The sequence below is a fragment of the Mercenaria mercenaria genome, chromosome 18 (genome assembly GCF_021730395.1).
Source record: "Mercenaria mercenaria strain notata chromosome 18, MADL_Memer_1, whole genome shotgun sequence".
Lineage (NCBI taxonomy): Eukaryota > Metazoa > Mollusca > Bivalvia > Venerida > Veneridae > Mercenaria > Mercenaria mercenaria.
The window spans coordinates 27,706,118-27,729,959 of NC_069378.1; the positions used below are offsets into that span (position 1 = coordinate 27,706,118).

Genomic DNA, 23,842 nt, shown 5'->3' on the forward strand with positions numbered 1-23,842 from the left:
GCCTTACATTACATAAATGAACTACTGTTGGGAAAATATACTACACTTATCGTCTAAAATACTCCATTCGATGTTATTTACTCCTATCGAAAATATTACCAATCCTAGAAAGTACAATATATGTTTACGTGTATTTTTCACCTTTGACTATAAAATGTTAATGTTTCTCCTATATAACAAATGATAACATAGCAAGTAGTGATATAACTATAGCATATGGTTTTAGAGTCCTTCAAAACAATTATGTAACAAATATAGAAATTGACAAGCAAACTATTTCTACATACGTCACCAAACCATCGGTTTTCATCTCCAAACGTTATATTTTGTAAACACATGATAGTTGTTCATGTCATTAATCCCAACTTATTGTTTTGATTAATTTTATTCATTTTCTAGAAACAGAAAGAAATTGTTTGCGCAGCACAAAATCACCGATTAGCCAATATCGTATTTAAATCGTCCTGTGATGTGTTTTCCCGATGCGCTCTGTTATCCTATGCTAAATATACCGGAAACTGTTTTCACAATATTGAAATAAAAATTCCAGAGTAAAAGCTCGCAGCAGGAGACAAGCCTCTGTAACTGTTTTATCAATGTTTTCTGGCGATAGAACACTGTACCGACCTGTAACAAATGAAATTTCAGTATAACGCTTCAAACGATGTATTAAACTCTGAATATTGTTTAAGTCCAATTACACTGTATAAAGACAAATTGGACTCTGTTGACATTTTGTCATTATGTCATTATGTAAAGCACCTTTGAACGTGTTTATCATGAAAAGGGCGCTATATCCCCGAAAATAAAAAGCCATTAGTCTTGATACTACCCATTTGTACTGTGAATCTATGATAACTTGTCAAGTAATAAATCATAAATAATAAGTGTTTTTAAAAATAGTTGATATTCAAGGGATTTCTATTCTTTCGTTTAACGGTCTTTTGCACGAAAGACATTCAATACTTCCAAAGAATATTCTGATACATTTTATTATCTGACAAAACAGCAGTGTTTGTGTGTCACCTGGCGGCCGTAAAAGTCTCCGTTAACTTTGATTCAGTGTTATTGTTATTTCAAGTATTTTTTATCACGGAGTCTCATCAGTGTATACCTATAATCAATATATACCTATAATAGTCCATTAACTTTGAGTCAGTGTTATTATTATTTCAAGTATTTTGTATCACGGAGTCTCATCAATGTTTACCTAAAATTATAGAATTTCATTTTTCTCGGTGCTAGGGAGCATAAAAGTTGTTGCACTTTCTTTTATCTCATATGATCAGACAAAAGAAAAAAAAGAGTCTAGTACTGTTTCCTTGATTGCGTGCTATGTTTGTAAAAGATCTTTTTACACCTTTACCTAAACAGTTTGTTTATTACTTATTCAGCTATTGAAAAGCAGCATTTATTAGCTTATTATCTAAGCTTATTACTGTATTCAGTTTCATTATCACACAACATTACATACCAGCAAAAGCACTATTTTGAAGTTCTCCTTTGCGACATGCGTATTTGTCCCTTTTCTAGGTATTCAGTAAGACTCTAGGCTGAACGCGTCTGTAATTACCTTTTATATTAGAATCTGACACCGAACTTACAACGCTGAAATATTCTATGTTGTAGAAGTTTTCTGTAACACCACAGAATTTAAACAACATTTTACCTATTCATTTCACTAAAATAGAAAATATTTTTTATATTAAGACCAGAATGTTTTTTTTTGTTTTTTTTTGCCAGACATGTGCCAATATGGCGGTGTTGGTTATCAAGCAACGTCCGAAATTTAAAATTCATGTCTATCTTTTTATAATATCTGACATACTTTCGTACAAATCGAACCATTCACGCCAAAATATATTTCTGATTGATCCTGACAATGTAAAGTGCATGATAAATAAATTTATTCAACTGGTGTTTATGAACTAGTGAGTATATATCTTTATGTGTGCTACGTCAGGCTTAGTTCGACTTACGTATTTGAAACAAAGGTTCTGTTTAATCCTGTTGGGTTAAGAATAACATAGACACGTTGACTTTTCATACACTTTTTATAATGGTGGTGGAAGACCCCAGACGTGCCCCTCCAGACACTGATTCATGCGTAGGCTTGTACTTCAGGGTAAACCAATGACCTCCGGTAAGCTGGCCAGAAAGTAAAATAATGGATTAAGATACATGTAAATATACATACCGGTATGTATTTTAAATGAACATCTTCAAGGATATATGGAAAACGGAGAGGGTATAAGTGTAAATCTGAAGTACATTTGACGGAGAAATATACTATGAAACATATTATTCAACATTCACCTTTTTAAAGACTTGGAAGTTTTAACTAAAAAAGAAAGAAAAATGAAAAGCGACGGTGTAATGCTGCTTGATCATTGTCTTGTTACAGATTCGGATATCAATCTAAACCTCAGAACATGATCATGCCTACATTGCATAATTACAATTTACATTTCTAGGAAAGATTTTGTATAATTTATCACTTTTAATATGCAGTTTTATGCATATTTTGTCACTTTTAATCGGCAGTATAGGAACCGCCGTTCCGCTGTAATTTAATAAGACTGCATTCCGCATTTCTTATAAGAATGTTCTGAATTTAAGATTTATTTTCTAACATTTCAATAATAATAATCTGTAGCAAATTCTGCTATATCTAAGATTACGGCTCATTCTAAAGCATTTGGTATTCAATGGTACATTATTATATAATAGTTATGACTGGAAACTGCCAAAAGTAATTATTGTTACCGTGCTGCGTTATGATTACGGTGAATTAGTATAAACATGCATTCATTTTAGTAGTTATTAATCCAAAGTCGGGCCGAATAGCATTTTTCTGAGAAATAAGACCGCTTCCATGCTGAGTCTTTTGAAAGACGTTTTTTTCACTGTTTTTAAGTGTCTATCAGTCTATCAGACTCTATTCATATCAATAACAGCTGAACAAAACTAGCCAGTACATTTCTCTTAATTACTTTTTTTCATTTTTTCGGAGTTAAAAATTTGTATTTTCTTCGACTGATAAGGTGGTATTATACGAGCTTAACGCTAATGATGTTTTTTTCCTATACATGAAATATTTTTTTTGTGATATCTTCTACTTTTCTTGTATTTTTGTGTATTACACAAAGACCGCCTGCATAGAGACAGCGCAGATCTGGAGATCAAAAGTTCAAACCCTAGGTTCTACGTAAGGATTTGATAAAACACATTGAACCTGGAGTCATTTCATCCTTGAACTTTGATTGAATGGAGCAGTTGATAGTTTCTTGCGGAGAACAGGGTTACCGTAGTATTGTTATAGAACACAGGATCACTGATAAAGTTAAGTGCCTGACGATATATAAATGAAATATTGTTGGAAAAATATACTACACTTCTCGTCTAAAATACTCCGTTGGATGTTATTTACTCCAATCGAAAAATGTACCAGTCCTAGCTAGTACAATATATGTTTGCATTTATTTTTCACCACTGACGATAAAATTTTAATTTGTCTCGTACATTTTGTATGATTATAGCAAAAAGCAATTAGTGATATAACTGTAGCATATAATTTTAACGTCTTTCAAAGGGAAACATATCTCAAAATATGTAACAAGTATGTAACTTGATATACAAACTATTTCTACATACCTCACAAAACAATCGGTTTTCATCTACCAACGTTATATTTGTAAATGCACGAGGTTTTGTCATTAATCCCAACTCATTGTTTTGATCACTTTTCGTCCTCTTCTAGGAATATAGCCTCTAAAATTTAAATTAAGCAAGACATTCGTTGCACAGCACAAAATCACCAATTGTCCAATACCGTTTTTGAATCGCCCTGTAATGTGTTTCCTCGATAGCACTAATTCAATGTGCTCAGTTATCCTAAGCAAAATATACCGAAAGCCGTTTCCACAAAACTGAAATAAAAATTCCAAAGTAAATGCTCGCAGCAGTAGTCAAGCCTTTGTTACTTTTTTATCAATGTTTTCTGCCGATATAAAACTGTACCAACCTGTAACAAATGCGTTTCAGTATAATGCTCCGACTGGTTTATTTACCTCTGAATATTGTATTGAAGATTGGACTGTATTGAAATCGTGTCATTATATTGATCCAGGCAAAATAATGAACCTGTAACGTAATAAAGATATAACGGCAATGTCATCTTTTAGGTAGAACTAAAGATATAAGACTGAAGAACCATACCGACATGTACCGGTAAATGATAATTGGTATCCAGAACAGTCAACTGATAAATATTTACGATGATGGAAATAATCTCAACAGTGCTGGGTACCAGAGTAGAATAGTGTACTTTTTAATCCTTTGTGATTACTCTACAATTATTAGAACACTGTTCTGGGTATAAGTCAAAGCAGCACGGAATACTGAATGGAAAAAGAAGTCATTTCGTGCGTACATTTTTAATTGCGAAAACATTACATTCTTCTAATTTAAAAATAAAAATGATAACAGAAATATTGACAGGTGAAATTATTCTAGGTAATTTCTTCCAAATTGAATTTTGAAATTTGTAGACCTCTTGGATCTTGAAGAATTATTTCACATGGCCCTATTCATTTTCGTTGCCCATTTAATAATCAACATGCTGATTTACAATCGCGAAATATATTATTTAAAACTACATTGTAGAAAAATTGCTAATCAAAACTGTGTCTTCTTGTAGCTTCCATTATGATCGAAATTTGCGAGGAGTCCACATTTTTCAATTCAGTCTAGAAAAATAGGCGCATAGTTTAGACGTCATATTTTAAAAAAACATGAGTCCTGAATCATATCTGAGCGAAGTCGCTCTAAAGGAACTTCACAGAGGAGATCAAAACGTGTTCAAGGCATAAACAAATATGAATCAACATAACGTATTATCATTATCATGCGACATATTGTTTATTTTCATTTGGTAGACTGAAATGGTTCATACATATACCACATATAATTGAAATGGGCTCTCTAGGTTACAAATATATGGGAAACATGTACCAGAAGCTCACCAAATCACCAGGAGAGCATCTGTATACAATGCGAAAGAATTTGGCATATTTTCATTTGTAAGATGTACAAGGCATTGTATGTGAATTGAATGTACATAACAATTAGTTTAATATCCTTTGATGTATTAAGAAAAAAAGTTGGGTGATTGCCATGTTTCGTGTGGATAAAATTCAGGAATTTTCTTAGAAATTGATGTCTTAAAAGTACTTATCGCACTGTACATACAGTTATCTGCAATGCAATAAACTTTACATAATTAGCGTAAGTTAAGATAGCTCTGTACGTTTGATTTACCGGAAATGGCGACTTAACGTCATATAGGTTACATACTAATTCAGTTCCTTCTTCACTTCGTATACACTATTATCTGTTGATACCCCATGTTTAGTACTTTATGGCATTATATTATGAAAAAAGAATCATATATATCCAGCTGGTAAAAATGTCTCATTACTACCTAATCTATACAAGATATTGAGATGTTTTTATACGTATAGAAGAAATACTCTATCTTGAAAGCAAGTTCCCTCTGAAAATGCTCCTGTGAAAACTGTTACGTGTACATGTATTCAATGCCTTTAACATAAACCTGAAATCAGCAATAAAACTAAGCCAAAACAAGACATAACTGCCAAATACTTAATATATGACTCATTATACGGTATTTCACAACACGGAACTACATTTTTGACTACGTACTTCCATTTTGCTGTAAACAACCCTTTTAAGTAAGGTTCTTTGACTGAAAGTGCAATGTCATATCGGTTATATAAATAACCTTAGTATATGAAACAAGAAATATCTTTAAAAATGATGGTCGGCGAATTGTAATAAGGACAGAAGTTTATGAATTTTTCATCTAACATTCATCTTTCATCAAACATTTTTCAAATTGCAAAACTAAACACCGCACTTTAACAATTTAAATGGTTCTATTTTAATTTTTCGCAAAGGTTTCGTAGGGTTGCAATTTTGTTTCGTTTATCCTTAGGCGAATAATTACAGCAGTAGTTTGATGAAGATTCATGAAGCGAGGTCATTAAACGTGTTTATATTTTTAGCTAAATTGGTCCCTATACCCATTTGTAACAAAATAGCAGGAGACCTTACGATATTGTTATACATCGAGTTTGATAAAAATCCATTATATTTTAGTGGTTAATGCGAAGAAAGGCATATCTTCTTTTAGCTATAGTGGTCCCTAATAGGGCCCAAGTTCCTATATAAATAAATTTGGAAGAGGACCTTATAATGATGATCCAGACCAAGTATGACAAAGATCCACCAAGCTGTTCATGAGACGCTGTATAAAGGCATTTCTAGTTTTAGATCTAGCAGCCCCTAAAAGGAGTCAAATGTCCCAGCTGAACAAAGTTGGCTACAAATCAAGTTTGATTAGAATACATGAGAAAAAAATCAATTAAAGGATTTTTTTATTTATTATTTTTATTTATTTCTAAAATAGACCAACTGATCCCGCTTTAACAAAAGCATATTCGCTATTCATGAATCTTTGGACAATGACGTCACACCTATAAAAAAGTGAAGGTCAAGCAAACATACAATTGTAATTATTTCAATATTTTTGTTTCATAAGGAAGTTTGACCATAGTCATATCACATAGATAAACTGTATGCAGCGTACCTTCATTTCAGTGTAATGAGATTCAGTCATTATATAGCATATATATAATGAAACAGATTTCAACTGAGTTCAATATTTGCATACCATACTAAAGAAAAATATTCATATATAATAAATCAGTTAAATAATTTATAACAAATATATCAAAGCAAACAAGTACTCATTTTAATATGCAATCTGAATAAGTCATAAAAGCAAGAAACCTTTTCATATACAGACGACAATTGTAACAAGGAAAATATTTTAAAAAGCACTTCTCTACATAAAAGACTCTTATCACACCCTTATTCATGTGATACGCAGACCGTATTCAGCTCTTTCTTTAATTCGACATATGTTGGTATTTGAACAGGTTTTTATCATATTTATTAAACTTACTTATCATTTTGAGATATATCAATATTCTTGCTAAATATACTGAGCCAAAGTTAGCTTTAAAACTGTGAACAGCGTCGTTTAGGATAAACGCTTTGTCTACATTTCACTCAGCGTAGCACAATCAACAGAGTGAAAGAAATTGACACTCTCGTCCAATCAGGCAGAGTGTTACATAAATCTTCCATTTTGATAAATTATCTATAATGCGTTATCAAGTAGTTTGATTTGCAAACTGAAGTCACGTGGCATAGGAAACGAAAACGAATTTAGACGGCGTTCGCCGAAAAATATTATGTTCCAGCTTGTTACAATCAGTAATCAAGGTTTTAGGTTTCTTTCAGTTACATATACTAATGCATCAATTTTAAGAATTGGCATTTGAAAATCAAAGGCCTGAAGGGCCTGAGAGTCGGCTAATGATTGATGTACTGGTAGTATAGTCTACAGGTTTCAGTTTGGTTTTAGTTTTTTTCCCCAACTGAACAGAGATTTTGTTACAATAGATGAAATGGACATTCAATCGATGCCTAGTAAAACTTTGATTGACATTATACAAGTATTTAAACCCAAGATATTTCTCTAAAATTGAAGAGTGGTTCGCAAAAATAAAAATGTTGAAAGTACAAACTACAATTTGACAGGTGACACTAAGATACTGCCCATGACTATAAATATTTTTCCAGTAAACATTTGCCTCCGGCATTACCAAAACAGGCAATTATCGGCTGGTATATATTCGCACATGATAAAATTTGAATACGAAAATTTATATATTGAAATTTTATAGCGCGGATTGCCACATACAATTTGTAACGGATGGACGAAAGAACTGTTCAGATATTTTACAGATAAGGGGCCTGGCAATAACCGTGTCACACGCTAGGTATTGTTCAATCATATTATAAGGGATGTGAATTTAAAGTATACTTACTTTTGCGTTTAAAGATATGTAAATGTTGCTGAGTGTCAATATATAGTGTCATGAATGTTTACATTGACAGGAAAATTGCGCATTCGAAACTAAGAGAAGTTACTCGGAATAGCTACCAATTTCGGAAAAGATAACCAATATTAATAAATGCAGTTCTTTTTTAGTTAAAACCATCATTTATTCTATTTCAGACCTGTTAACCCCTTCAAAACCATGTCAGTAGTCCCCAAGTCTATGTACTTTCAATTATCCGTTTTGATTCATGTAGACAGACAGGCCCAGACTGGGCTGAAAAACTGTTTGAGCCATTTTTACGTGGTCGGTAGCAGGGTGGGTTTGGGGAGGGGTGTTCCTTCCCGCTTTGAACTGCAGTCAGATTTTGAAATGGGCATTGTGGCAGGTGGTAAAAGGGCAAATGTATCAAACTGTAAAGTGGCAATATGGGGGGAGGGTGTGGGAGGATACCCCCTCCTGCAATTAGGGTTTGGGGTATCACCACAAGGAAATTTTGAAAATGTAGACCCTTGATACAGCCTTTGGTGCGATTTCTAACCGAAAATTTTATGTTTCAATTTCTAAATATTACCTCTAGATTCTTGTTAGTATTACAATATTCAAAGTATGAATGACTGTCACTTCATATTTTTACTTTCAGGTCATGCCTCAGCACTAAAATATAAGTCTGATATTGATTCTATGTATGTATTATAAAAATAAATTCTAGAATCATTTCTGTTACAATAATATCTATCATGTCTGTTACTTTAATGTTTAAATTTCATAACACAGCTCGATATTTACCCAAAATATTATATCCGGATATGATTACACTTTCTTTTATACCGCCAAAATCTCCAGTTTCAACAATATGTTTTACAAATTGTGATGATATGAAGACAGTTTAGCAGCAATTGGCAGTATCTGACATTGAAGTTTACGGTGAAATTATTTAAATCATTTCATAAAAAAAAAATTGTTTCCTTTCGTCAAAGCACTCTAACATAGACGATCTACTTTCAATTTCAAAAACTACAAGAAAATACAATTTAATGTTTCGCCGATTTGTTTATTTCTCGAAAAATAAGAAATAAAATCATTTTTAAAATCAGTAGTAATTAAACAAATCAGTAAGAGCTCTTTCTCGCGATAATTTATCCGCTTACTGACTGCAAAAATCAAGCCATGTGTCATCATGAAAAGCAGAATGGGTGACGGTTTCATTTTTTTGCGAACCTGAATCGTAAGCAAATTATCCAAACCAGTCAAAATTCCAAAAAGGTTACGATCTAGATTCTTTCTAGTATTACAATATCCAAAGTATGACTGTCACTTCATCTTTTTACTTTCAGATCATGCCTCAGGACTAGAATACCAGTCTGACAAAGATTATATGTAGGTGTAACAAAAATAAATTCTAGAATCATTTCTGTTACAATAATATCTATCATGTATGTTACATGAATGTTAAAATTTCATAACACAGCTCGATATTTACCCAAAATATTATATCCGGATACGATTACACTTTTCTCCATTTTCAACTATTTTACAAATTGTGATGATACGAAAACATTCAGCAGCAATTGGCAGTATCTGACATTGAAGTTTACGGTTAAATTACCTCTTATTTAAATCTTTTCATAAAAAAGTTGTTTCGTTTCGTGAAAGCAGCCAAACATAGACGATCTACTTTCGATTTCAAAACTACAAGAAAATACAATTTAATGTTTCGCCGATTTGTTTATTTCTCGAAAAATAAGAATTAAGATAATTTTTAATATCTGTAGTAACTAAACAAACCAGTAAGAGCTTCTTCTTCCGATAATTTATCCGTTTACTGACTGCAAAATTCATGTGTGTGTGTAGAAACCCACGCAAAGTTTATAGAAATCATACGATGCGTGTATACGTTCAATGTTGGAGAATTAAGGCTGATCGGGATCGGCTATGTTACCTAACGCATCCAGACGATTCAGATTTTGTTTTTAAAAAAGCATTGTGTGCATTTCTGTAATTTTATATACGTTTTTATACGCTTTGAAATTATTAGACATGCGTATTTGCATTATTTCTATACGTAATTTACGCTAATACGCATCTTATCTGGAGCCCTGTGGAACTATTTTTTGTCTTTCGCTGGATGTTACGCAAGCTTTGTAAGCCTGCGCAATTCATAAAATGCACATTTATGCTTAATGAGTTACATTCGAGTATTGCACAATTACAAGTCATAAATATGACAGATTACATCGTATATTGGTCATAGTAAAGGGAATTCACACAACTTAACTTCATTCATGCAGTGAACTGTTTGAAGTTTGAGAAATCTAATGGAACTACATCCCTTCACTGTGTTATTTGGTCCATTTAGACTTAGAGAATCGCTGGATAGTAAGGACTCGTCAAAACGATTTCATCGTTTAGCCGACTCAAAAATACACCCCAAAACTGTGAAAATGTGATATCTTTAGTTTTCCTTCATTTTTGATGCAACATTTTACTGCAATTGTCATTTTCTACCCAACTTAACCAAAATAGCCCATTTATATCTTCATCTATATAATTCCAGTTTCATTTTCTAGATAAAATTATGCTTATTCATTTCCTTCTTTATTTCGTATAAATCAATAATCTTTAGATCATTTTTATTACTTCTGAGCATTTCAGTGAAAATGAAAGTCATATAATCTATTAGATTAACATGACGTTCAAATAAATATGGAAAAAATACTAGATATTATATAAAATAGTTCAAGATAATAACATAAGAAAGGGTTGTAATTACTGTTGGGCAAATTGTGAAGTATTAAACAAAAGAACGTTTATATTTTATTTGTCCATATGATAAAAGTAGGTAATACTGCAATTATGAAAAGTTTCATTAACATCTTCATTGTGAATTTTTTTCCTATACGCGAACATATCATCATAAGTGCGATTTTCCCGTTAGGAAATGTAACCAGAGCAAACGTATAATTAGACCGATCTTACAGCAAATACATTTTAAAAGCCCTGTACCAAATCATTTTTATAAGATAAATTACTTTCGGATGCAATTATGCTTTGAAAACATATGGTTTCATAAAACAATTTGTTCCAGAGGTGCAGAACTACCTTAACCAAATAAAATCTGAAAAGTAGATCGCTCGGAAGCACCGAGAACAAGGCAAACAGTGAAAATTGCAGACTCGGTTTGATTGAGTCTGTTCATGAGCAGTAATGGAAAATGCAACACTGCCCACGCCCCCTAGCCAGATACAAAATATTATTATTTAGTTTATTTTTTTCTCATTATTTCCGTAGACTGAGTAAACGAAAAGAATGGCTAAAGTAAAACAAAACTTAAACATGTTAATCATCATGCATTTCACACCATACCATTACAAAACAAAACTTCTGTTACAATGCTGCATTTTTGTCTATTTTGCAAAAACATATTTTAAACTATTGTTATTCGCATATGAAAACCTGTCTGAAAATCATCTCATTATTGATCAAGTTGAATATGACTGGCATTATTTTCGTTGATAAAGTATAAAATTCAAAAGTCGCGGAATGATATTGTTTCATTTTACAAATAAACAAAAGCACAACGATACTTTTTTACTTTTCGTGTATGAATCTCAATTTCAAACAGATAAAAAACAAGGTCGGACATAAGCTAGGCTTTCCTTAATAAAATGACACTGCTCGGGCCGCAAAACTCCCTTTTTTATGATAAATTCGAAAGAACTTCGGTAGAAGTCTCTTCCTACGCGGATCTTTGCATAATGGTGTCAGTTTGGTCAATAAAGCTTATTCGGATATACACTATACTGAAAGGCGTTTCACGGAAACGTTTAGTTTTTGACTGACAATTTTCACAATTCAAAAAATTAGTGTTTGTATGATATACATGTACCAGTGAAAAACAAAGAAAATATACAATTTTAGTCATTCCTCATTCTAAAATGATAAAATGTTTGATTATGTGTTATTTTTGTTGTGTTTAAGCATATTCACGTTTCGTAAAAACTAAAGCTACAGATTCAATTCGCTTTAATCATCTTAATATTGTATATTTACGGTACAACCTCTCCAGAGCGGCCCTCTCTTAAGCAAAAACCTCTCTATAACAACATCATCAAAATGTCCCTAAGCTGAAATATACTATCAAATTTACCTCTCCAGAACAACAACCTCTACATAACAGTCAATATTTTATCTCCCAAAGGGTGTACATGTTGCTCTACAGAGTTTGCATTGTACTTCGCAAAATGGAAAAGTTGTATCAATATATCCTTGTTTGAGGTTAAGACAGTAAGCCAGTTCTATATCTCACTTTTAAAATCAAGAAGTACGATAAAGCTTCAATAGTTTTATTTTCCTCCGAATATTGTGTAAGTCAAATTACATGGTATAGAGACAAATTAGATGTCGATATATTGATCAAGAAGTAGACAAAATAACGATTTAGCAACAACGATATCTTATTAGGCAGAACTGAAGGTTCATGCCGACATGTAAATATCATAATGTATCTCTAGATCATTTTTAGAGATTAAATAACATTATTATTTCATATGTGTTGTATTTAGTTTAAACGATTGCAAAATAGCAATTCTATTGTCCGCAATGTCTCATAATTAAAGTTTGATCAAGAATTTTAAACAATCTGAGCTACTTCTTTTGATTTTAATACATTTCAATCCAAACGGTTTTCAACTCGACAACGTCCAAATAAATATCTTATTCGCCAGGCTACCGGCTCTTCCTCACACCAAGATGATGTTAAAATACGTGTTTGCTGTTGTAAACACAAATAGTGATATTTGCTGCAGATTAACACCCTGCTCCATCATCAGCATGAGGTCATCACAACACTATAACTATTTAATTAGACCGAACTTAGAGGAAACCAATGCTGATTTAAATTATCTAATTAACTTCAAGTGTAGCCTGGTAACAACGTTTTGGCTGATCAATTTAATCAGGGAAGAGAGCGTGATTCTCGCAAGGATATTAGTTATTCAGATGAAGAGACGACACAATCACTAAACACTGGGCTAATATCCGTTTAGGGAAAGCACTGGCCAATTGAAAAGAAATTTGAAATACTTAAACTGACAATTTGTTTTAAGTTTACGTATTACTTTATGCAAAACCTCTACATAGATAACGTTTCTTGTCTAAAAGATTATTTTGTTAGACTATTGACGCAAGGTAGCTTCTGTTAATTGGTACGCTAAGTTGACTTATAAAAAACTAGAGTACTACATTGTATCATTTTACTATATGCTGCTGACATTTTCGCCATTGTAAAAAATTACAAGGGCATACGAAATTCCTATAGTTTCTTTCTGACAGGCCCTGTTCGGAATACTTGCCATACATTAAGGTACTTCTGCACGTTTGAGAAACCGAAAAAGATGGCGTAGTGTTATTTTCCCGTTAATTGTAGAAAAAGTTAGCACCCGTATGGAAACTTAAATCAATCCACGAATGGCAATAATTGTGTCAGCTGTCAAAGTTTAATCTAATTTTAAGACTGAATATATGTCCAAAATGTTTCACACGTGAAAAAAAAATCAAAACTGAAATAAACGGATCTCTTTATTTATAAGCAAATATCTGAAACATAAGCACTTCGTTTTCCAAAAACAAGACAGAAGTTTCCTTAAAGTTTACATTCAATCTGTAGTACATTTTCCTGTTCGCTAACATGTCAATATCATTGTGACTGTCCCATTTGATTAAATTCTACAAAGTAGAACCCCGTTTGATCTAAACAGTATTTGTTGCTGATTATATGTTTTGCATTGTAAGTGACACAAGCCCGATGTAAGAAGTACAACAGCTTGAACTCAGTCGTGTCCAGTTCAGCAAATCAGTCATAGACACACTAGACTTGTAGAATATATCGCTTCATTCTCACGTGTAAATGGGTGCGTAACGCTGTTCTGTCTGTTTCGAAGATGAATATCCGATGAAATATAAGAGAAATGTATATATATATTCGTGTCGCCGTCTCGAAATGATAATGCTTGTCTTGTGTAAAAAGCCTTAATTGTGTTAATTTCAAAGACATCTGACAAAATCTCATTTCCTTGCATTTCGGTCTAAAGTGGTGCCATTTAGTCAGTAATATTTTTCACCAGGCTGACCTATTTTTCGTGGTAGCCTTTTATTTTAGATTCAGATTCTCGGCTGATTAATTTCACAACTCAGAAACATTAAATTACATTCTTTTCTCAGAAAAAGGCTCTATGTTGAGTCACTAACTTGTTATTTTAACATGACTTTGTATTTTGAAAGTCTCGTATTTCCACTGTGCGTATTCTCATAATGAAATTAAATGATTAAAACATCTTTTTTCTTTTAAGTTTTGACAATGTTTATGACACGGTAACAACATTCCACTGGTATATTTTAACCAGTAAGTGTGTGCTTTTCTTAATGGTTTCTAGCTGCTAGTGTGCATGAATCAAAACATTTTCCACAGTACAGTAAGTCATTGACAGCTTGCTTAAAAATAAATACAGTTTTCATACATTTTTCAATGGGAAATGTTGACCATTTGAACCATCTAAAACATGAAAAAACATTATATTACACATGTTCATGGATTCATCTTTTCGTATAAAATTTGACTGAAGCGGAATCAATATTTCGCCCAATCTTTTAACCTTTAGCCTGTTGGTGGCAAGTGATTCTGCCTATGCGACCAATGCAGACTTAGATGACCCTGCACATCCGTACAAGCTCATCTTGGTCTGCACTGTTCGCTATTCAATCAGTAAATATTTTCAGTGAACACCCCTATAAAAAATAAGTGGAACTGCCCAAATTGAATGATGGATCAATCCATTTTAGTCCATTTTAGAAAATTAGCAGGGTAAAGTTTAAGCAAAATATTTAAAGGAAGCGTATCATGAAAGCTTGCCAACAATTTCACAGTAGGCCGGTATAATGCTGTTGCGCAGACTATGAATGCATCCCAAGTTAATGAATTATCCAGACGTTGGTTAATTAGGGCTTAGATTTCAGGAAAATCTAATGCCCAATGTGTCACTTTAAATCAGCAAAAAAGAAATACCCATTACGTTATTTGTCATTTTGTAAGGAATTTTGATATCGTCTAATACATTTTATTGTTACATAAATTGCTCTCTCAACTGTCCATTTATATTCTAATTTAACACCATAAATTAATTAAGAAAAAGATAATGTCTGAAAATTAGTCTCTTCTCAATGCATATGATACTCAAGATATCATAACGGACGCAACAATAACAGTAGTCTACTTTCATAAGCAATGTCCGCATTTGCATTAAATGTGTTGAATTGCTTTTTAATGGGATATCAATTAAATTGAATTGGTATTATTTAGAACTTAAAATGCTTTTTTTCCCTGAATCAAAGGCTGATTTTGACTGCAACAGCCTGAATCATTTAAAAGATGAATTGTTTTTGCTATTTGTTTCCAACATACTGATCAATCGTTATATATACTAGTAACCATCGGCAGACATGGTACATCTGGGGTATAATAGCAGTCTGGGTACATCTTCCAGCCGTTTCCGAACGGGGTTTATTACTATTTGATCGGAATAAGATATTCAGTTAATGCAAAGCTAGTGTATTAAAGTACTGGAATTTCAGTTACAAAAAAATAAATGAATGCTGTCGATAAAAGCACTTCCCTTTAAAAGAATGTATCTAAAATATTTTTTATTGTTTTCGTGTTAACCGACCAGAGTTAAACAGAATCAGAGGCTATATCCATGTAGTACAGATCACAGCCCATTTAAAATGTTTCTGCTATAAATCTTATACATCTGATAGTTAAGTCAGCTCTTGCTGTTGTTATTGCATTAGCCAGCCATTAGCCATTATCTTAATGGAATTGTAAAACATTTAATGGAAAGTTTAATATCGCAAAACATTCCACTGCACACGACGACAGACTATTTTATGTGTATGTATTCTAGTAGTAGTCAGACCTGCTCTTTATAGCTAATACGACATTATCATTTGTACAATTCACATATAAGTAAAAGTGTTGCAAGTACAACATTCATGTGTGTTCGTTTCAGCCCCAGAATAGAAAATCAGATGCAGTATTTCCAAAGTGGCGAAAGCAGGAGCGAATACAATAACGTGGTGTTCGTGAGTGAAAGACCATCTGAGCTTAAAACTTTACCTTTATTGAAAGTATTTCCAAAGTTTTTAATGAAATTGTATATGTTTGCTTGGTGTTTGATATTGGAAGGATTTTTTTGTTTTCTACTGAATCTTAAGCCATTAAGATATTAATTAAACAATTAACTACTTAGTCTATCACACTTCAGCGCGATTTGGCACACAACGATTGTTTGATCCATACATCAATAGAAATAATTTATTGGAAATTTAGTCGTTTTACTTATCTTAATTCACTTATCTATATGATTGTGCTTAACAAAAGTGTCTCTGATTCCAGCCTTGCTTTTAGATTAATACGAGTGGTAAGAAAGCAAATTAAACACACTTTCTGCTTCTGTTGAGACAGTTTATAATAAAAGACCTGGAAATAATATTTCAAAGTAAACAAACAACCATATGTTCATAAGGGAGGCTAGAGGACTAATTCACTTTAAGATTTACAGCATCATCAACATGTGAAAATAATTGGCTTGGCACGGTCTTTAAACATTAGTCAGTCTAGTCTTATACATGTAATTGTAAGTAAAGTAGTTCTATACTTAATTGGAGTAAATAACGCTCATTTAAATTTAATTACATCACATTCTTTTGTGTTCATTTTATGGCTGGACATATCACATATCTTTGGTGCGGATGAGTTTGCAGGTTAAAACAAAATGATATATCAGATTCACGAACATTTTATTTTTGTAATAACTTCAAACAGTGAACAAGAGGACAGCGACTGCTTAAGAAATGCCGAGTGACAGATCAGCTAGAAATATGCCTGTCTGATAAAGTTCCCTGTCTTTTCAGATATTGAATACTGTTAGCATGAATTCCAAGAAAGCATTTAGATTATTTGTCACAAAATAAGTGTTTTTCTAATGTATTTTACCTTTTGTAAAATGATTTGTCATTGCAGCAAACATTCATTTTTCGTTAACTTAATGTTTCTATAGGTTTTTATTATGATGTTGCCTCTAAGCTTCAAAGACGGTAAGAATTGTGTGAAATGTTGTTCAAAATTACCAATGTTTAAGGATAATAAGATTAATATCTTGTCCTTTGTTTATTTGTTAAGATAGATATTGTTTAGTAAATGCATAGCAGATTATTGTAGGGACATGTCGGTAATGATGAAAATAATGCATAATTAAAATACTGATATAAGCATTTTTTCTATAAAAGGAAATATAAGAAAATTTGTACTTTTCCATTGTAATTTCAAAATATGCCAACGAAATATGTTCTTGACAAATTAAATATCTTGACAAGGTACAGTAAATATTCTTCTATATAAATATCTTAAGCAAATGCAATGTTTTTCAGCAAACAATCATACAGTAAGTTTGTCATTTTCCCTCCATTGATCAGAGAATAATATACGAGAAACTGAAATTAAAACTTAATCCAGTTTAAAAAAAGAGTTTATATTCCCTGGTGTATTTATACTAGCGATTGTACACAAAAATCGCAGCTGTAGTAAATAAGCCTTTGTAATTTGCAATCCTTTAGATCTTTGATGAATGTCTTCTGCCAACATAACACGGTATCAACATGTCACAAATGTGTTTCAGTACAATACGGAAAGTCTTCAACTTAATTCTTTTATTTTCCTCTGAATATTGTTTAAGTAACATTACAATTGTATGAAGACAGATTGGACTATATTGAAATCGTGTCGTCATATTGATCCAACAGAAGGCAATGAAAATGGCTCTGTTACATAATAATGATATATTACAGCAATATTATCTTATTAGGAAGAATAATAGAAGAATAACTATAGGTTCAGACCGACATGTAAATGGCATTTTGTATCTCTAGATAATTCATAGTAATAAGAAGAAAATGTATACAAAGCATGTAAGTTATGTAAATTACATTACATTTGATTTCAAGGACTGAAATATTTCTGTCACATTAAGACATATTGTATTGTATAAAGAAAAAAATGTTAAATCACCAAAATCATCAGTATCATCTGCATAAAATGCGAAAGAACTTGGCATAGTTACACTTGTAAGATGTATAAGACAATAGATATGAACTGTACGTACATAACAACTATATTCTTTGGTGTAGTAAGAAAAGCACGCTGGAATGACGCCACGTTTCGTGTGGTATTAATTAAGAAAATTTCCTGGAAAAAAGAGAAATTAAAATAACCGCCCTATTGTTACTAACTTGGCATGTAAAGAATCTGAGATAATATAATCAGTAATGAGAATATGCCACAATTTTCGTGTCATTTTTCAAGTCTTTTGTTATCTTCATAGAATATTCTATTTCATGAGTGGCACGAACATTACCAAAACTTAAAAACAGAAGGCAAATTTTGTTACAAAGTTAATTATTTTGTTATTTTTTTTTTAAACTAACAAATCGCAACTTTGTTTTTATGTTTATCAAGGTTAAAACAATGCTGTAGCTTTTATCTAAGTTCTTTTATTGCTGCATCATTTTACCATGTTGTAAAACAATGTTAAACTTTCTGCACGTTATTTGCATATTCAACAGTTTAGATTTCTATCATTCAGTCAGTTTGAATATGATATTCCGTTGGAGAGTCCAATTCTTTTTTTTTGCCCAGCAAAAAATATATATTCAAAGGTAGAGAAACGAAATTGCTAGCATTTAAAATTAGCTCCAGAGAAATGTTCTATTCTGACAGTGTTCAGTCTCATTATCAAACATATAAAATATTACAAATCAAATTAGGAAACCTTTACGTCACGAAATGAAACTGCTTGGACTTACAAAATTATTGTGATAAATTCGGAAGTACTGTGATAAAATATCTTCTGGTTAAGCGGTAAGGTGTATTCGAAGTATACCAGACTGTAATCCTTTTCGCGGTAAAATTTCATTTGTGACTGTGATTCTTGATCGATTTCACAAATTCAGACAAACTATTGACGGAAACATGTTCTATAATGTGTGACTAGTTTGTTATTTTAACATTCATTTTCAAATTTTGAAATGCTTTTATTTCCATTGTCGGTTAGAAATAAATTCAGATCAAATCAGATCATTAGTATGTTAAAATATCAATACATCTTTTTTTCACCCTTTTCCCGTAGTGTTTGGAAATTCAACTTGTAGTTGAACCAATAAATGTTTGTAGTGTACAGGTGCACCAGCGAATCTCCAATATGTTTCAAAGTAAACTCAGCCATAAACATCGTACAACAAAAATACATCCAGCATTTTTTTTTATTTTCCAACTAGAAGTGTTGCCTAAACGACTAAAATATATATAAAAGATAGTTATGATAATATTTTACATTAACCTTGTCTTGCATAACTGGACTGAAACAGAGTCAATATTTCGACAAATTCTGATAGAAAGTACATAATAAAATAATGACGACGGCTTCGCAACAGGACAGTGCTTAATATGCAGACAAACACAATGCATCACAACTTAAATCATGCAGACATTTCATAATCAGAGCTTACATTGACAGAAAATCTATTGCGCAATTTAGAATTAGAAATACACATTACGTTATTTGTCATTTAATGAGGCATTTTGACATATTCTGGTACATTTAGCGATTCTTTAAATAAAGGTCTTTTTTCAGTCTCAAACAATCAAGACTTAAAATTAGAAAAAAATAATTCCTGTCATACTTCGATGTCATTTGATACACTTGACACGATTGATCCGCACTTCTGCAGAAATTAAATTGCCTTTCAAATTTAATCTTTAATGTTACCACCTAATTCACTTATTTATATGATTTTTATTAACTCAAAAAGATCTTTGTTTTCAGCTTTGCCTTTAGCATGTTTAGGTTGACAAGAATGGTAAGATCGCAAACTAAACAGACCGCCTGCTTCTGTTCATATGCTAGTATCTAAATCAAAAACAACAAAAACGCCATTTGAAAATAAACGTAAAACCATGTTTCTAAGAATATAAAAAGACTAATTTACTTTAACGGTTATAGTTCAATTAACACATGTGAAAGTAGTTGGCATATTTTCAGTTGTGTAAGTTGTAGTTGGCATTGAACATAAATAATACCAGTCTTGTACACTGCAATTAGCTCAGCATCCGCGAATATAACTCTATTGAAAAAGAATCTTTGGACATACGCCATACTTCATGTGGATTTAATTTGAAAACTATCCTAGCAAACCTAGGGCAACCTTGATGATATTCATTTGTACTATGAAGGAATATTATCTTGTCATGAAATAAACCAGCGAACATAAACAAAGGTGATATTTTCTGGAATGTATGAGTGATGAAAACAAAAGCTATTTTTTCATTATCAATATAGATTCAAAGATCGAACTCCGATAATACTTATATTTTTTAGATGTTAAATCTCATTATCTTTATAAAATAAACAGCAACGCAGATAACTATTTAGATGTTGCTTGACGAGAAAAAGTGCGGAATTGAGAGAAATCATTGGTTCAGGCACAGAATCTTAGAGATGTCATACACATTTTCCAAATTTCAAATTTGAATCAAGGTGTCGTCCATATTTGCAAGTAACTGTTCCTATCAAAAAGACGTTTTAGAGGTATTATATCACAATATGAGTTTTACGGAGATTTTACTTCGTACATTTTTTACCGTTATTTGGTGAGTTATCATGGCAATTAATCCTCATGGGACGTACTTGTATCCTGTCCGGCATTGGCATACCATTCATTGTGTTTCTCTTGGTGGTTTGGATTCTGTAACGTCATTTAGTACATTCGTGGGGTTTTATACATATTTTTGCATTGTGTTTAATATACTTTCGAGTAGTGTAATGGATTGCCTTGGAGTGGAGTAATTTTGTTTACACTCTCTTTTAATATATAGGAAAGTGGTGGGCCTTTGCACATGTAAACTGGTTTAAACTCACATTTTTGATTTTGCTACTGACCGTTTTAAGGAGTCAGATTGACACAGACCGTTTCAATATTATTTCCGCACTATAATCGGCACCATTTCCCGTTCCATAAATACCAAATTAGCAAGGCTTGTAACAATTCTTAGTTTATACATAATTTATTTTAGGTTGATTGTGAAGGAAGTTCTGCAACTTATATTAATCACTCTCGACACCTCATTCCTGATGGAATCCATCGCCACGTGGGTATGAGAGAAGAAGCCAGTTTCCCTTTCAATGCTGAGCGCTAAGCAAGGGAGCTACTGGTACAATTTTTCACGTCTTTGGTATGACGCGGCCGGGGATCGAACCCACGACCTTCCACACTCGAAGCGGACGCTCTACCACTAGGCTAACAATGCTTGAAGGTACATCCTCAATAACAATTAGTTGGCAATTAACTTAATAATATCAAATCAATATTTTCCAATTCCTACGAGACCAAAAGTAAAACATAAATTATATTAGTATTCATTGGACATTGCAACATATACGTTTAGCGTAAGATTTATTTTGATTGTGATAGCGGCAGAAAACTATTTCAATAATAGTGAAATAGTAGTTTACTGATTCATGTTCTGATAGATACAAAACGGTAATTAAATCTATGAAAATTCTGAAAGCATTATATTTTAAAGTTAGATGATAAACATCGGCTCATACTAAATATCCAAATTAAATGGAAAACTAGCATTAAGTTCTTTTATCCTTCCGAAATCTATCTTTTGTAATAACTTTTCCATGTTTATTGACTGTTGCAAATGGAAAGCAATCAATACTAAATCACGTAGAATTCTCTTTGAGATTAAATACTTCCTCTTTGTCCCAGTTTTTTTTTTCAAATGATCAACCATTTAGTAAAATTATAAAAGATGTCTCTCGCTTGTTCTAATCCAGACTAAAATTCTCTTGAAAGCGGTCTTCATATTTACGACAAAGAAATGGTTACTTAATTAAACAAGAAAATGTCTACGAGTATAATGAAGTAAATTAAGTGCCATTTCTACCGAGAAATGTAAATACCATTTTAATTTATGCCATAAATACCAATAAAATTTTTCGATGTAATTCGATTACTTAAGATGACGTAAAACTAGTACTGCTAATTTTGTTAATGTGACATCGTGTTTTTTTGTGTTCCATATGACATTCCTTATCAAAGCTTTGTAATTTCTAATACGTACACTGTTTAATATGCATGAATGCAAACGATACAACAAAAATGCACAATTCATGAAATTTTGATTTATGTTTGCCTTTTTTAGCGATTACTGTTTAGATTTTATGATTTCATCGTTGGTTTTTATGTGAAATGGAGCTAGTCATATGATGGGACAGTTGCCTAGATATTGGGGTCCAAGTAGGCATTACGGTAGGTTGTGTTGGGTTCCGCTTTTGTCTAAGGAATTTACTTACTTTACACAATGATGTAAAACGACTTAAATATGAAATGTATTCAGAAAATGGAACCAAGATGACGATTCATTTTGAAGCAGATAAAACTTATACACAATAAAATACCTGTGAACATTTCTCTGTCACAAAATGTTAATGTTTGAGGTGTTTTTACATGTTTTTATGTTCTAACCTTCTTCGAGAAATCTTTGCAATTTGCCCCATAAGAAAAATTGACTCGCAGTGGCGTTTGAATTTAGGTTTGGTGTCGGGACTGATTTATTTCAAAATATAGATGTATTTTGTGTAGGCAAATTATATCAGTAAAAACACAGATAACTAAATTTCATCTTGATATTTGTGCTAAATATTCAATTGCTGCTTATAAAGTAACGACAGGTTTCCTTGTAAATGTCAGTATTAATGCAGACATGCAGAATTTCAATCTCAATAATTCATACATAGCTTAATTCTGGCTGACATTTTTAGGAAACTCACTGCGTGATTTGCCATTTTAAATAAGGCAATATAGAAAACCCACTATAATAATTGGCATATAATAAGGACTTTTGACAGCTATTAATGCACTTTCTAGTCACTTAAAGAATGATTAGAATTCAACATTAATTTTCTGCAGTCTTTTATCTGAAGAGACTCATGTAAATCAGAATTAAATGAATGCTATGAATTCAGCATTTATTTTCTGCAGTCAGTAGTCTAACGCAAGTCATGTCAATCGAAATTACATGCATGTATTGAAAGCGTGCGGTTATCAATAATATATAATAACTGACATTACAAGCCTTAAGACAAAGTTTTACAATTCTAAAACTGCCGTATTTGCGACATAATTTCCATCAATGTGCATACGTTTTTAAACAAAACAGATTTGAGTCGTTAAATGGAGTGTATCATCCCGGAACGGAACAAAATAGCACTTTGGGCAAATTAATTGTAGAATCATTTGAAATATTATTTACTTGACATTTGCTTCAACATTGCCAACCATTGTCTATACCATCCTCAGATATAAGAATCTTGGTATATCTTAACATCTTGGTGATTTACCACATTGCTCATTTTGTTGTTATTCAAAAATGAATATTTGCATAAACAAAAATACACAATGAATTTTGTATTGTATGGAATGTATTGTAGCGATGAGCTTCTTATAGCGGAAAAGAGATATCAATATTTCCCTTGAAACGTGTATTTTCTATAGATTTTATATGAATCTGACCGGGGTAAAACTCTGAAACCCGTCAGAGAGGATAGTTATACCAGTCAAGAGAGTCTCTATATTACATTATTGCACTATAAATAAAATAGTTCTATTGTTCAACACCGTTAACTTTTCCACGAGATATATACCGTGGTCAATATGTTTTGTATTTCTCCTTGTAT

The 23,842-nt window shown here is 32.1% G+C and overlaps 1 protein-coding gene across 3 annotated transcripts in view; it reads right to left on the reverse strand.

The window, feature by feature from the left end:
- LOC123537782 (uncharacterized) overlaps positions 1-23,842 on the reverse strand; it is a 76,364-nt gene that overhangs the window by 38,204 nt on the left and 14,318 nt on the right. Inside the window, exons 1-2 of one of the 3 annotated variants that reach the window (XM_053530034.1) lie at positions 3,655-4,044; positions 288-627 (exon numbers count right to left, since the gene is read on the reverse strand). The exons of 1 other annotated variant lie outside the window; for it this stretch is intronic. The gene's annotated coding sequence lies outside the window, so the exon portion shown is untranslated. Of the gene's footprint in view, positions 1-287; positions 628-3,654; positions 4,045-23,842 lie in introns of those variants that run through there. One more of the 3 variants, XM_053530035.1, reaches the window with a different exon arrangement.